The sequence below is a fragment of the Orussus abietinus genome, unplaced genomic scaffold, assembly GCF_000612105.2.
Source record: "Orussus abietinus isolate OABI.00-Male unplaced genomic scaffold, Oabi_2.0 scaffold69, whole genome shotgun sequence".
NCBI lineage: Eukaryota > Metazoa > Arthropoda > Insecta > Hymenoptera > Orussidae > Orussus > Orussus abietinus.
Window position 1 is genome coordinate 5 of NW_019394275.1, and position 14,648 is coordinate 14,652.

General features: G+C 47.4%; 1 protein-coding gene across 5 annotated transcripts in view; it reads left to right on the forward strand.

Annotated features, from left to right (window-relative positions):
* The first annotated feature begins 428 nt into the window (after positions 1–428).
* The window catches only part of LOC105694863, a 246,339-nt gene continuing 232,119 nt past the window's right edge, over positions 429–14,648 (forward strand). For all 5 annotated transcript variants that reach the window (XM_012415957.1, XM_012415974.1, XM_012415994.1 and 2 more), the window contains exon 1: positions 429–1,066. The gene's annotated coding sequence lies outside the window, so the exon portion shown is untranslated. The remainder of the gene's footprint in view (positions 1,067–14,648) is intronic.

A 14,648-nucleotide genomic window follows, 5' to 3' on the forward strand; every position in this document is an offset into this window, starting at 1 on the left:
TGTACATTATATAATTATATTATATACAGTCATAACATATAACGACCCGTTTATATCACTTTAACGTTTCCCCATTCTGCGTCGCGAGGATTCTTCGCCATCGACCTCGGCGCGTGAGAGGAGGGGGCCGAATCGGCGCGATCGGGTCGGATCGGCTCAGATCGGCTCGAATCGGTAATACGTCGAAAAAGCGACTCGCGGGTCGGGTCGGGCCGCGGCCCTGTTGCCGGATCTCGCCGCGTCGGCGGCGGGGGCGCCGCGCTCGGCGAGAGGGGAGTCGCGCATGCGCCCGGCGCGGCGGTATCGAGCCGCGGAGGGGAACGACGCCGGCGCGGCGGGCGGTGGCGCGGGGAGGGGGGCGCAGCCCGTGGGCAGTCGGCGTCGCGGCAGGCCCCCGCCGTCCCAGCCACCAGTCGCAATTCCGTCGCCCAGCCGGTATACCGCTCGCCTCCTTTTCGCCCTCTCGACTCGCCTCGAGACATCGCTTGCCCCGCGGTCTCTCGCAGCTGCAGCGTGCACGGCCAGCCGTCGACGCGCACCCACCGAGCCGAGCGAGGGAGACAGAGAGAGATAGAGAGAGAGAGAGGAGACCCGGACAAAGGGGGAGAGAGAGAGAGACTCGCCGGCCCGCGACCTCGCCCGCTTTTACGCGCGCGCCACGGCTTCGCGAGCTTTCCAGGCTTCCCAGGGTTTCCGCGGCGAGCGCCGCCCGCGCCTCCGCCTTCGTTTCCGTCGACGCTCGCCCCAGGAAGAGGAGCGGCTACGCCGGGGAGCGCGCCGAGGGAAGACCGCTCTCTGCTATGCGCCGCCACGGCCGCGGTGACAGTTCCGCGTAACGGAGGGAGAGGGAGCCAGAGGGACGGCGCGCGCGAGCAGGAGCGGCAGATAGGCGCGAGTCGGGTCAGTGCGCGACACGAGGAGCCCGCCGAACGAGGAACGCCGGCCTGCTGGAGAAAACTGGCGACACGCAGAGAGGAGTCGTCGCCGGGCACGAACCTGAGACGGATAGCCGCCCCGAAGAAGAACCCTGGAGAGGACCGGCCACGACCAGCGAACCCTCGCCGAGGTACGCGCCGATCAGTGTTCAAGTGCTCCCGTGGGTACCCACGGGCGGCACACCCTGGTGGTGGGACCGATGTTGGATCTTACCCTACCGGTGAAAAATATGTGGTGTTAAAACGTGCGGGTTCTCGGCTCTCTTTGTGACGACGCGACCGACCTCCCGGGTTATGTAACGGAGCTGCGAGTTCGACGAATCGCCGGCCTGGTTTAACACCTGCTTTTTCACGGGTATGGTAGCGGGATCTTTGGGAAGGCGATGGAGAGTGGACGACGCTGTGTCGATGGTTCGGGGATATTATCCTGTGACCTTGGAGACGCAAGTCTCGTGGCTCTACCGATTTAGCTAGCCGGAAACTCGAGGTTGGTCTCGGGAACGAGACCTCTCGATAATTGGGGGGTGTGTGGATTTTGGGGGGGTGTTGATGTATCTGGTGCGTTGTGCAAAACCGCGAAATGTGTCGACTCCGCGGCTTGGAGACGGCTCCGGAGTTATGTAATGAGGCTTTTCGGGACGTACGAGGTAACTGTGCGCCTTGGAGCTCGTTTTATGTGGTTTTATGGCCGGCTATGGGTGGTCTACGGGGATAGGGTTGCGCACAGGTGGGAACCTGTTGGCGAGCCATTTGTCAATGTTTTAGCGAGTGATGTTTCTTAGTCGATACTTTGGTCGCGACTATCTTGGGCGAATAGAATCCACCGCGTTGCAGGTCGGCACGGATTTCTATGAGAATCGTGAAGTCAACCTAGAGGATATGGTCGAAGCGGAGTTTCTGTGAAACGCTATATCTGGTTAGAGACGATGTTGTGACGATTGCAAAATCAAGGTAGAAACGGTATTTGCCGCGGATTTTGTGAGGATGGTGTTCACGGGACACATTTTCAGAGAATCGCGAAGTCAGTTCAGAAAAGACGGTCGACGTGAATTTTGTGAGAGCCGTGAAGGTTAAAAATGATGCTCGACGGAGATTTTGTGTGACGCTCGTAATCGTAAAGTCAAGTTAGAGTTGGTACTAGGTATATATTTTGTAAGTCGGGTTAGAGTCGAGGTGGGAACCTGTCGCCGCGGTATTTGTTCGTGGGAGTCTTAGCGGCAGCTGTTTCCGAGCAAGCGCGAATTTACGCGATATAAGAAGTATTAATAGTACCTTCCCCCTGACCTTGAGATCAATTGAGCCGCTCGGATACGGCGTCGCGAATTTTATGGCTTTGCCTCGTGTGGCTCTGGCCATTTGCACGGTTAAAAAAGTACAGAGGGCAATGGAGGGAAATTACATGGCAAAACGTGCGTTTAATCGAGCCGTGTCGGACGTCCGAATTGCGGTGTGAAGAGCGGCGGTTCTGTTTTTTCTCTCTTTTTTATTTATTTTTTTTTTTCCCCGGTGACAGAATCACCAGTCACAATTTCCGTCATTACGGGGTAAAACTGGATCGGGTGTGTCGTTCTAGTGGGAACATTTGAAATCTCCCTCGCTTAAGACTGCACCGTGTTGCAGCGGTTCAGGGTCAATGGCTGCTCGGGATTCCAGACAATAGGGAGAACTCCTCTATCGCAATGTCGATTCCGCTTCGATAAGGAAAAGTTGCACGTCGAAACATTCTAAAACGCGTTTGAAAGATAAACTGTAGGGGCGAAAAGGCGGAAATCGTCGATCTAACGTTCGTATTGGACTCCTTTTAATTGTTCTATGGACCATTGTCCGCTACACTGTATGGTATCGCAATTGAACTGTAAAATCCGGCCTCGTGGAACTATATAGGTGAAGTTTGGGTAAAATTTCTGCAATTTCAAATTTAACCAATGGGATCCTCTCGTTCTAACGAGCCGTAAGGCTCACTTGCATTAAGGGAATTCCTATCTCCGATTTCTGTCGGTGCAGTTAATTATCGCACAGTGCAAGAGCAGGAAAAGTGAGACTGCGATAACGAGTCGTCGGTGCCGTGCCTATATTACCGAGGTTACTTATCAATGGGACTGCTTTATCAGGGAGCCTTACGAGCGGGCATTTATCATACAGTGGGAAAGATTAGGCCCGGAGTGCTTTAACAATGAGAGTTTTATCAGGGAGCCTTAACAGTCTCGGGGGTACTTGCCGCCAGGAAAGAAGTACCTGGGCATTAAAAGCGAGGTTACGTCGGAGAAGCCGCAAAAAGTCCACCTACTGCGAGGGCAGCCACTCCTGGTGGGCGACCCTAATCGCTTAAGGGGAAATACGGAAGCGAGGTGATAGCGGACGGCACCGGAAAAAAAAAAAAAAATGTAAAATATGCCTATCGCGTATATTGCCGACCATTAATTCCTTTCCGGAATCTCCTGGTTATTCATAAAAAACAGATGGAACGCGCAGAACATTAAACATCTATTTTCGGGTTAATGATATGTCATTTGCACAGCAGCGACCTCAATGTCTTGCGGGGAAATTCGGAAGCTAAGAGATAGTCGACGTCGTTGGGAAGAGACGCGCTATAAATATTTCCAACGTGTAGGATTTCGGGAAAAATTCGGTATACGACTGAGGTTGTTTAACGTTAAATATTGCCTTTTAAAAAAAGATAGGCACCATCCGGTTCTCCGTATCTTATATCGCGCAGTCTTTTTTCTCGCCTCTCTTTGAATAACTTCTAAAATTACGCGAACCCGCTTCCTCAAAAGCGGTGCATCCTTAAATGTGTATCTTCGAGTTGGGGGGTTAATAATACACAATTCTCGAGAAATTGCCAATCAGAGATCGTGCGCAGTAGCGTCGTATTCTTCCTTATGAATCAGACCGGTTTCTCAGCCAAGGCTGAATCGTTTAGCCACGGCTTAAACAAAGTTCGAGACCGTCCATTGGCGAAGTTGGGGATTACGTCACGTGTTACTGTAACGCTGACTTAAAATTAAAAAGAAAAAAAAAATTAGGTACCAACTACCCATTGGCGATTGCAGCGAAAGAAACTTACATGATGTACACCAATACGAATCGTTTCCGGTATCATTTGTAAGCTTTACAAGTCTCCGCGGTATCATTAGACTTTGTGTTGATTCTGTTTTTTTTTTTTTTTATTTATTTCGTCGCGGCTTGGATTGCTTCGATCAGTGATTTTCCCGGATAGGCTAGGAGACATTTGTTTAACCGTCGCTTTATCAAACGCATTATCAATAAAAATCAAATTCTTTCTTGTTCTTCTTTTATTTTTTATTTTTCTCGAATTTTCTCGTAGTGCCTTTTCGACGATGCTCTTGGTGACGTCGATTCGCTGCACCTCGTCTTTCGCGCCCTGACGAGCAGACCGAGTTGTCGTCGGATTACATTTAGCGGGTTCTTCTATTCCGACTCGCTTGCGATGCTCTAAGCATTATTTCTTACCTTCTGCAACCTGGGTTCACCTTGCTAGTAGGAGAGGTTACGGCCACGTCGGCATGTTGCATTCTGCCGGCGTTTTGTCGCACGCTCGTTAGCACGTCTTCGTAGTTTGCGGCGACGTTTCACCACCGGCAGCGATAGTTGAAACTCTAATATCGATGAAAAAAGAAATCTGGGTTCGAGTACTATCCCCAGGGTACGCCCAGAAATTAAATCGAGCTACTGGCGGAACCTTGGGCGCAGAAAAAAAATCATAAACATAGTGAAAAGGAAGATTTTAACGTTCTTAAGGACTTTAATTTCGTACACTGCCAAAGACTACCCCCAAAAAAATTCTTAGCATAAGTACTCCCCGTCATTTACCCCCGCAAATTATGCAAGCGACTGTGAGAACCGTAAGCCATGGAGAAAAAAATCCTGAAAATGGTCATTTGAATTTTCTTAACGTCGGAGGACCCATTGGAGTGGAAATAATCCAAATTTCCATGGTTTCGGAATTTGTTTATTTTTTTCAACAGCTCTGATTTGGAAAAGGAAAATGCCGAAAGCTAAACTCAACGTGGCACATTTTAATAAGCCTGTTTATTTTGTGCCTCAAACTGGATTCCAGGTTCATACAACCTGTCTGATCCGCGCGAATGGAATTTCCTTATAAATTAATACTTGCACCGAATAAAATGGTTTTCCTTATTTTCCCCCTTGATATCGTCGACCTGCCCAGTCGATTTGGGTTGGCCGATCGCGATTCGTAGGAAGCGATCGATTTCCTCGGGTTTTGTTCCCGACAAAAGTCCATTAACCGATCGAAACGATTGTCCCGGGCCGGCCACTATTTCCCGGTTTCCGGCCTGTGCAACCGGACTGTGAGAAATTTCCGTTGGATCGGATTCACGGGCTGTTTGTTGCCTAGAATTGGCCGATCCAGAGGAAATTGTGTCCGGTTTGTGGGGGGAGACTATTCTGCTACTTTTAAGACTGTATAAATTGGCAGTTAAGGGCCGCTCGGCCGCTTTCGCTTTAACTCAAGCTCTGCTCTTAATGTTCTTTCCGGACGTCTGATTGGCCCTCTTAACACTAGAACGACCGGCAGATTTTTCTTCTTCTATAGGACGAGCCATTTGAAACACGTCATTTCGACCCATCTTGGTAGTCCTAGCGTTAAATACGGAGAGCTTAATTTCTAAGCGGCAGAAACGGCCTTAATTAAATTGTCAACGACCCAATCGAGCTTGCATCTTTTCTCTCTCGTTACTTTTCTATTTTCTTTTTTCTGTTTTTTTTTTTTTTCATTTGTTTAGTGCCGAGACGAGAACGATATGCAAATGATAAATGTAAGTGCTTATGCCAGGCGAAAAATTAAATCCAAGGAGTCCGGGAAGCATTTTAATTTTCAATGTTTTTGCCCCCCTTACGTGCATAACATTATGTAATAACCCGGGCTAAGAATAATGGCACGCGTTTAAAATTCATTATTCGGGGAAACGTGCCTCGACTACCAATTGTTAAGTGTCCCCGTTATTGCGTTTGATCGGCACGTAATTGATCTTGCACGCGGGTAATTGCCCCGGGGTGCATGTAACGCGGTAATTAAATGTGACCTCCTTCATTTCCGCGGAAACATGGCGACCTTAAATACCGCCCTGCTGGCAGCGGCATTTATTAAATCCGCAAGACCTGTTCGCGGTACTTATTTCTAGGGCGCAAATAGGGCCGAAGACAATTTTTGGAGATGCGGAGTCACCAGTCGCCTTTGAAGTAGCCTCTGATTTTAATCCACGTAGTTTCCATCCCGTACATTACGCATAAAATTACCTAATAACGTAATATGTATCCACTTATATCACCTGCTGATCGTGATCATACACGTGGGGCGTAACGCACCTAAAACGTGTAATTCCCATGAACGTGTCCAGACTCGGGACCATAAATCGCCCGTTTATTGCGCTTAATCGGCACGTAATTGATCTTAAACCACGCATAATGCCGCGGATGCGTATAATGTCGGCCTAATATAATATAACTCGAGGTACAAGTAATTCCCCGACGAAAGCGTCACTCGGGTTTCGCTTCGCTTGCGCTTACGTCGAGCCAAGATGGCGGCCGCCTATGTAAGTAGATAAGTAACCCCATGTATATACCGTCATTGGGTATCGAGGGAATATTTATTTCGCTATACTTGCTCATAAAGGGATCGCAATATGGTTTACTTTTGTCGGTTTTCATCGAGATGGGCGTCGGGTCAACCGTGAGATATGTCCCAATTATCACGAGTAATCAGCACGTAATTGATCTTGAGTCATGCATGGTACCCGAGATGCGGATTATGCCACCATTCCTGACGTCATTTCTCACGAATGCGTCACCTTTTATGTTTGGCTCTGATCATTGTCACGGGGTGGAGACGCCGTCTAAGATGGCGCCCGTGGGACCGGAAGTACCGCCATTCGGCCGCGGGGAAACGCTCGTTCTGCCGAAATTTACCTCCAGGGGGTGAAAAATAACCTCGGCCCGGTTTTCGTCAGGACGTGTGACGCCTCTTAGAACGTCCTCGACGACTTCGCCGCGTCTTGGAACGTCCTCGACGTCTTCGCCGCGTCTTCCGGCGTCGATGTCTTTCGGCTCAGATTTTCACGCGCCATTTCTCGCCTCCTCGTCTCGGCACTTCCCCCTGTCGAGGGAGGTTTTTGCTGAACGATTTTCGACCCGCGATCGGTTAAACCTCACCCGGGACATTTATTCCACGGGTGTAAAAACCAGACACGAGGTCCTTCCTTCGGAGGACTTTTATTGGGCGAAGAAGTGCGAACAAGATGGCGCCCTTCGCCACTTCCACTCGGTTCTTGCGAATCGGTCCTCGGTCGGGGCTAATTGAAATCCAGGTTGAGGCACAAACAATATGAACAGGCTCATTGGAATGTTTCCGAGATGTTCATGCCACGTTCAGTTCTCTTTCTGCCATTTTTCTCTTACTCAAACACCAGAGCTGTTTAAAGAAAATTAAGAAATCCCGTAAATGGTCATCCTAACGTTTTCCAGGCTAAATTTCTTCAGCTTTTCGAGTAGCTTCGGTTTTTGTTAAAAAACAAAAAATATGCCACCAACAAAACAACGTGGAGGAAACGTATACGTCACGGAGACATTTCAGTGAGACTTGTAATTTTGTTTGTGCCCCGAACTGAATTCCAGGTTCGCACAGCCGTAAAACTCGCTCTTTGTTCCTTACTAACTTTTTTTTCTCCATTCTTACCGTGATATTACGCCGATATCGGCGACGTCGAGGGGACGCTTAATACCCGAGAATTGTGAAATGTGGCGAGTCACACTTCGTGTGACCTGTTAACAAGTTATGGAGGGACCGTTTTATCCTCGGTGAAAGTTATTTCCACGATGACCTAACGCTTTAGTATTTTAGAATTCCCCTAATGCTGCCACGTCGCGAGTTCTCTTTTTCATTTTATTCCCGGCGACGGGACGAGTGGGACGTTTCGAAATTTTTTATTCATTTCGTTTCAATCTGAATGTTGCTTTTTTTTTTTCTTTTCACCGTCTTTGTGCGACCAAATTTCCTTTCCTTTTCCCTGTCTTCCTAGAGATATCAAAGGATGGCTTTGTCTGTATATCCTCCCTCCCTTTTTCGAGACGGTCCACGGTTAACTTTTCGGTGATCTCCAATTCGTCCCCTCGTTTCGGCGCCATTTTGAAGTGGCTTATGTACCTAGGGTACATGTTGCGGAGCTTTTCGCGACGGCCGTCAAAAACCGTGATCAATTGAAAGCTGTCACTGTCAGGTTCCCTTTTCGTTTGCTGCCTCTTTGTCTCGGCGAGCGAATTTCCCATTCGGATCTTTTTTTTTTTCTCTCTCGCCGAGTTCCCTTTTTTCCTCTCTTTTTCCCGCGACCCACGGATCTGGGTCTTTTAGTTTTTTACGCCGTGATTGCAGACACGGGACGAGGTCGATCGACCTCGAATTGGACAAAAGGAGGGATAAAGCGGAAATGTCGCCGAAAATCCGAAGAAAATGTCTTGCCCGTCGGCGCAGTTTTTATTTCCTACTCAGACAACGTCTTATTAATTAGGAATTATTTTGTATTACGGTTTTTGCACCTGCGGTATGTTTCTCTTTTCTTTTTTTTTTTTCTCTTACTTTAAATAGAGTGTCCGGTAGAGTATTTAGACCTTGTGATTATTTTTTTTTATTGCCCCGATTGACGGATGATTTTTAGTAGATATGTTTATTCATCGAATGTCTTGCGTATAATTTTGTATAAATAATTGTCAGCTCGGCTATGAATTTTCATCTCCTACGATTCTGCGATTGCACTCTGAACAATAGGAACTCCGATCTCCACCTTTCATGAAGGGCATTGCTCAGCCGGAAATGTCAGAAAATACCATCTCTAATCAATCGGGATTTATCGTCTGGGTGTCACGTTAACGTTATTGCTGAATCGTGATCGGACAGAAGTGCACTAAATCCTCCACTTTAAATACAGACAAGCTTGTACGTGCTTTTTGTTCTTCCTTGGTGCAGTACGTTGCATTTAGGACGCATCGGCGGAAATCTTGCGGGTTCATCGGTGATTAAAAAGATCCGTCGCTGGATCAGCTGGATCAGCAGAATCCCTCGTGGGATCTTCCACCGATACTTTGTCATAATTGCGCAACAGGAAATGTCAGAAAAATTGACGCTTTTAATAAGTCATCGGGTTTCGTGATTCGCCCTCGAGTTAACGTTATTGCGGAATCGTGATCGGTCAGAATGACGCTAATTCCCTGCTCGGCAAGATTAAGAAATTTCTCGTTTGTCATATTTCCCGTGTTGCATTTAACATGCGTTAATGCAAATCTTGCAGTATATCGGTAATTAAAACCATAGGAGATCTCTAGCAGATCGATCGCCACCTTCGTAAGAGTCGCGAATGAACAAATAATGTCTATTTAAATTTAAATTGTGATTTAATGTAAATTAAATAATTTGGACATGTCCTCGCCGTGGGGTTGGCTGAAAGAAACATGGCGGCGTTTATACGGAGACGTTTCCCATGAAATGCGAGGATGCGTCGGGATTGAACGGCCTTTTGGCTGGATTTTGCGTTTCGGGTTGTAAATTTCAGTCTGGCCATTTCTCTTCTTCTTATTTTTTTTTTTTTTCCCCAACTTTTGTCCCATTTCTCGAGAGCCCCTGGCCCCCACAGTGTGCGGTTTAAATGGGTTCCGAGGATGCTTTTGGAGCCGCAGTTGCAGTAAGAATACAGGGGTCTTTGTCTCTTTACCGAGCTTCCGGTTCTGTTTCCCCGTTCCCCCGGTTTCCTCTCTTTTTCGCCAACCGGAAGGACCTCTTTCCGTTCTGGCCTTGTCGTTCCCCTTTGCAATTTTTACCTACAGCTTCTACTTCTTTCCGCTTCGGACCGGGTCGAGATCTCCGTTCTCTTATGCCGAATGACAAATGTCAATTGGCAAGTGCCAAATGCCGGATCCTCTAGCCAGGGATCCCGTAATGGCCAAACTGAGCGATTCGCCGGTCGAGGTCGCGAATTAACTCCTGCATTCGCATCGATTTGAGCGTGCCAAACAGGGAATCGACGTGATTAGCGAATCAGACATTCGCGAATGAGAACTGAATGCCGATTTGCCTTGCGGAATTCCTCGGCGATGCGTTTCGTTGCGAGACTTTCAAGAAATCCACCGCTTTCTCAGGAGAAATATTTCTACGATCTTGATTGAATAATTTTTTTTTTTATTATTTTCTTTTTTGTTCATATCGCACAAAATATGTTCGTGCACTTAAGGTGGTACGAAAGGGTCATTCTATACATCGAAACGTTAAAATATTCTATTTTGGTATCATACAAGATATATTCGTCTTTCAAGAAATCCACCGCTTTTTCAGGAGAAATATTCCTACGTTCTTGATTGAATAATTTTTTTTTTATTATTTTCTTTTTTGTTCATATCGCACAAAATATGTTCGTGCACTTAAGGTGGCACGAAAGGGTCATTCTATATATCATGTTATCCTTCATGTATCCTTTCCTTTCTTTTTTTTTTTCCTTTTTATTCGTTGTGTAGTGGAGGCGTATCAATGATTTGAAATCCAGGCTCGCCCGAAATATTAGAGCACGCAAATTAGTAAATTAACTCGTGCATTAACTCGCGCTTTCGGATCGATACGCCCGAGACAAACAGAGAATTGTCATAATTAGCAAACGAGGCATTCACGGGGACTGAAATCCGATACACACCGTGGAATTCGTGTCCATTACGTTTAATTTCAAATTACGCCGGTGGCCCCCTTTCCGTGGATACTTGCAATAACACCGCGTCATGGGATTATTCAAATCGCGAAATTTCCACAGTGCCTCCCCATTTTTTTTTTTTTTTATTTCCAACACCCATTTTTCCCCGTTTCGTTCCATTTCCCCGGGGTCAGGTGGAGAATGCCACTTAGTACAATGCCCAATGTAATTCGACACAGCGGTCAATATAAAAGCCAACGTCGACGATACAGGCATTTCGAAAGATCTTCTTTACCGACGTCGATCAAGTTCCTCGACGTGTTTCAGTTAACCTTAACTCTCTTACTGTACTCCAGCCTTTGTTTTCCACACCCTAGGAATGATGAATTTAATTATTTTACTATTAAGAAATCTGGTACTCATCTGTACAGTAATAGACTGCACATCACCTTAAAATGTGAAATTTAAAAGGATTACGGTCTTCGGCGTTAAAAAAATGTACGGCCGTAACAATAGACCGTTGGATCATGAAATCGTTCCCAATTGTTAGGTTATTTCGAGGATTGTATTTCGAAAGTTGCGTTGCCGGTGGGGGTTTTTTTCTTTTTGTTTTCTCTTTTTCGTCAAATCGCGGCGTTCGACATCCCCAATGTCCGAGTGGGCTCCTGGCCGGCTCTTGTGCAACAATGCAGCCTGCACCTCGACAAGGTAGCTACCCTGCATTGTTTCCAGTGGTGTGTTTCCGTCGGAGCGGGCGGCTCTTTGTCGAAGGCACCAGGAAATAAGCTTTGATCGCTCGAGAGCTTTAAAGGTTAAACGATCGAGCCAATTAGCTCGACGAACTCGCTTTGCTTTCGGCACTGTTGGAACGGGGGGCATATTGTCAACTTTGATAAGAGATAACTCGCCGGATAAGAGATTGCCTCCTGGGCGATGTGCGACTGCACCTTGCCGCACCCGTCGAGCTTCGTTCCGCAGCTTTTGCGCGGCACTTTTTAACCCGCTTTTGCCAATTGGCGACGTTTTTTGTTGCTCCGATTGCGGGGAGATAATCCGGGATGGGAAAATCTTTCGACTTGTTTGCGGGTGCCAAATTGTAATCCATCGAATTTAGAGGAGATAGGACCTTAGGCAGTGCGCGAGGGAATTCGGCTGAGTCCCGCACCAAATACGTATCCTTGTGGGACGCGGCTCCAGGGGCTCTTAGTCTCAATTATGGGTCCTCGGAGGACTTTTATTTAGGTGCTTCCTAGATAAACTTGCGAAGGTGTTATCAGGGGGAGATTTACTTAACGTTGAGACAAGAGAATCTATTTGTGATGCAGTACAACGTTGTGTGGCACTTTAACAGCTCACTGTGCAAATTGACGTTGCACTTACCTCAGGTGGAGGAATAAGTTGCCGCCGTTCTAATTGCGTTAGGTTACGATAAACACGGCGGGGAGATTATTCCTCGGCCTGATATTCAGATTAATTAGTATGAACGTAAAGTAAAGGAAGGTGGAAAAATCCAGCTATCGGGTAAGAGGAGACTCGGTTGCGTCTCGAGCCAAGTGCACATCTCGGGGCGGGACTCCGAGGTGTCTTATCCTCAATTATGGGCTCGAAAGGTCTCTTATTAAGGTGCATTGTGGCTGGGGCCGGGGTAAGGTGTTATTAAGGTGGGGATATTTCCTTAACATTAACACGGTAAAATCGATTTGCAACGCGACGCTGTAGAGCCGGGGCTAAGTAAACCAAGTCCGATGATCCGTGCGCTACTTTCTCTTAGCCTGCGGCGATATCACGTGGCATATTAAAATCCAGAGGATTCGTGATTTAATGCCGCCATCGATCAACACCAAGAAGAGAGCCTCTTTTATGCCCCGTGCATGCACTCCGTACATGGATTTCATGGCTTAACAAGGCGCGTGCTCGGACATAATGTTACTTAGCCAAGAGGTCGGCTCGACTTCCGAATTGAAAATGCCGACCCCAATAACTTTTGTCGATTTTCTTCCTTTTTTCCTTTTTCTCATAAATCATCACCTACGCTTCGTGATGAAGTCCACGGATGGAACGCCTCCAGGCTTCTCCTTTTAATCCACAGGGTGGAAACGTCACGTGGTTAGATAAATGGAAGCTCTACAAAAAATTGGTCAATTTCTCCCAATTTTCATCCTCTGGATTTTAATTAGTTATTCATTTTCATTGCAGCCTTAAAATGGTTGGGCCTCGACGTCTTGAGCTAGTCGGGGGCGGTAGCTCCTCGCAGTTTGTTCGCGTTCAAGGTTTCTATTGATCTTTCCAAGCTTCCTCGACCCAACCTCTCCTTTCTCTCTCTCTCTCCTTCCTCGCCTGCCTTTCGGCTTTATCGTCGCGTCTCTAAATCCCCCCCCTTTCGATATATTCCTGTAGCTGGAACCTCAAAACTCGGAGGGGATACCTCTGGATCGATCGTAGCAAGTCTTAGTTCTGGATATCAGATAAAAGTGTCCCTTATCAGGAGCGAAAATTCCACATATCCGTCTTCAATCAACGCGATAAAAGACTTGGCAAACAATTCTCCCCGCCGTTTCCTTGCGAACAATTTTCCTGGCAGTTTGGAATTTGGCAAAAGAAGGAAAAAAAAAAAGAGAAAAAGAAAAAGATCCATCAGGTGTACTTCTCGCGCATAAATAATTTCTCGGAGTATCCGCTCGGTGTTTGCCCTCGTTACGGCGCATGCGCATTTCCCCGGTATAAGTGCACGGGGTGCATGTGCATGTACATAAAGCTTCCGTGCCAGTTGCAAGCCCGACTTAGTTATTTCAGATCATTATTCTCAGGACGATCGTTGCCGGCTCGCGTGCGGCTTTATTTCCCGTAAGCTACTTACACGGCTCGTGACAATTACCACTTTTCCGATTTTACCTTGGTACCGATGTTACCGGTACTTGCGCATTAATGCGCCTCAACTTTAGACCCCTCCCCGCGTCCGTCCCGAGTATGAAATTGACTGGAACGATGCAAAGAGGCTCATGACCGCTCGCGTAATTAACTTCCCTGTACCTAGAATGGGACGAAACAACTCGGGGGCCGATCTAATTTGATCGGATGTCGTTAAAGCCGGGTTTCGTTAGAGAATATCTCGCATAGTACTCCTCCGTAGACATAAAAGGAAAAAAAAGAGGATTAAAAGTACACCTTGGTACCTCCGCCAGAGAGAGATCCATACATTGGTTAGAGGGAAACATTTCCAAGGAAGTACATTTAATTGTCTGCGTTTGCAAGATGAAGAAACGTGTTACGATCTGACACGTGGAGGACATTCGTGTAATCACGGTAGTGGGATTTTATAATTTAATTTAATACTTTACTTGGTCGACAAGTGTAATTTTGATTATGTTAAGGTATCGCTAAATCGATGGGATTAGGGGCTGATTTTAGGTGCGCCTGGTTTTATCGGCAAAAAGTGCTAACATGGAATCACCGTCTCCTTCTTTTCCGAGACACGTGTCTCCTTGGGTCGGGGCATCATCCTCTCCAGGGACGGTCGTGTGTTAATACACTCTCGGAGGAGACGAGCGATAAGAGGGCGCGGACACATCCTAGGGGAGAAGCGAAACGTGGGGGAGCCCGAAAGCCCTCGAAATACGATCGACTGTTCACTTTTGAAACCGAGCCACGGGCTCGGTGGTTTCCAATCTGGAGGTGAAAAATCGTCGCTTTGAAGCTCTTCAGGGTCCGGGGCCACCTAGAAGCCTCGACGACGGATCCTCCTCCGTCGACGCCAATCCCGGGGCCTCGAATCGAATGGTCGACGAGTAACTTCCTCTTCTGGATGGCCCAGATTCTAATATTGGGTGTTGGACCAGTGATTAGGGCCGAGAACGAGTCGTTTCTCTCTCTTTCGATGGTGCAAGGGGAAGAGCGGTGTTGGTCTTGGTCTCGCGAAAAACGCAAACTTGGTCTTTCGGGGAGTACACACCATCAAGACCTTAAGATCAAGGCCTGATTTTGCTTACTGCTAGGTATCATACGCAGG